Source organism: Siniperca chuatsi, linkage group LG1 (assembly GCF_020085105.1).
Source record: "Siniperca chuatsi isolate FFG_IHB_CAS linkage group LG1, ASM2008510v1, whole genome shotgun sequence".
Lineage (NCBI taxonomy): Eukaryota > Metazoa > Chordata > Actinopteri > Centrarchiformes > Sinipercidae > Siniperca > Siniperca chuatsi.
In genome coordinates this window covers 16,015,955-16,017,722 of record NC_058042.1, presented here as the reverse complement: position 1 = coordinate 16,017,722, position 1,768 = coordinate 16,015,955, and positions in this window count along the sequence as shown.

Genomic DNA, 1,768 nt, shown 5'->3' with positions numbered 1-1,768 from the left:
AATGTTGCGTTTGTACACAAAGGTAATGCGGGTCATTTATATTGATGAGAACTACCTTGATTGAGAGCAACTACTGTGCAACCCATCCATGTGTTCACATCATGATCATTGTTAAAATAGGAGTTGGACTGGTCTCTGCAGCTACTTCACCTGTCCAAATGAGGATCAAATACCAGTTACACTTTAATATACATGAAACTTCTTCGGCTACATGATTTTATATAACATGTAGACTCCAAAGCCTGGTGTACTAGTGAGGTAACTGGTAACTCCATCTGTTATTACCCATCCCTCACACACACACCACTTTTGTTCGCTCTGTGAACGGTCTTTATATGTTTTTTTTCCACATTCAAATGTCAAATGGCAATTTGATGTCAAGCCCCGATGATACTGAACCATTCTTTCCCCTTTTCCTTTCCAGTTTTCTGTGTGATTAGATTAATTATGTGTCACTCACTTTGCTAAAGGTCAGCAAACATACATTCTCGGTCATAAGTCATCAATCTATGTGACCGTGGCGATGAAAAGTCAAGCATGTCAGCCAGGAAGCTGGACAGAGAGGGATCAGCCCATTGATTTCAGGGGCAACCCAATCTCACCGCAGCCTACTGCCCTGAGAACTGAAATGATCCCTATGGGCTATGTACAGTGAACTTTATACCTTAGATTTGTGGTGCATGATCACATTAGCAGGGCCTTCAAAAAAGTTATTTCAAATGCAGGGCAGGATAATTATCAAATATGAAAGCATGTGAAGTCCATATACTGTAATGTGACAACAGAATCTATAAAAAAGCAATGTGGTTCAACTCAAAAGACATGCACTTCTCTGTGGATTCAGTTATTTTAAATTTAACTCAAAGTTTTTACCTCCACCCCAGGTTTATACAGGTATAATTCTTCACAGAAGAGATTCCACTGCACAAAATCTTACTGTAAATGTGGTCTAATGCAGATCTTAAAGAGGCCCTTGATCTGAAATAGTTTAAGAATAATTGTTATTGCAATTATTCATTATCACAATTACTTGATTAGAAATGATAATGTGCTTACACTAGGGCTGTAATGTCTGATGCAAAATGTAACAGAAGGCAAGGACAGACTGAGCAAGCTCATACCACTGACAGGCTGCTGGCGAACCAGCATTATTGTAGCTATACTCCACTCCACTCTCCTAAATGGCTAATCTTTGTTGGATCTCACCCTTAATTGGTTAACAGTCTCCTCAGGGCAAGTGAAAGTGGTGCTATTTAAGGCTCCACCATGAAACAGCAACACTTTCATCTTGGCAATAACAGGCAACAATTATATTACCAGATTCGAAACTGAACCTTCTATCTACCCACTAATCAAAAACGCAGCCCATCTGTTGTGCTGTCTCTTTTGAAACGACTGTTTATCTGCAGCCTGTATGATAACCGCTTCTGGACACTAATTACTTGCTAAATAGACCACAATTAGATATTATTTCTATTAAATTCTGCAGGAAAAAAAGTGAAGAGAAGAAAAACAATAAGTGCATTTTTATGTTTACTCCAACTGTACCAGGCACCGATGGAGCAGCATCACTCTTCCTCAGTCTCTCTCTCTCTCTCTCTCTCTCTCTCTCCCTCCCTCTCCCTCTCTCTGACAAACGCGCACCCGCGTTTGTGCGCACGTGCATCAATACAACCTTACGTGCATGCGCGCTCTCTCCTGCTCTCTCTCTCTCTATCACGCACATTCAGACTGGCAGGCAGACCAGTCACACGCACACACACGCACA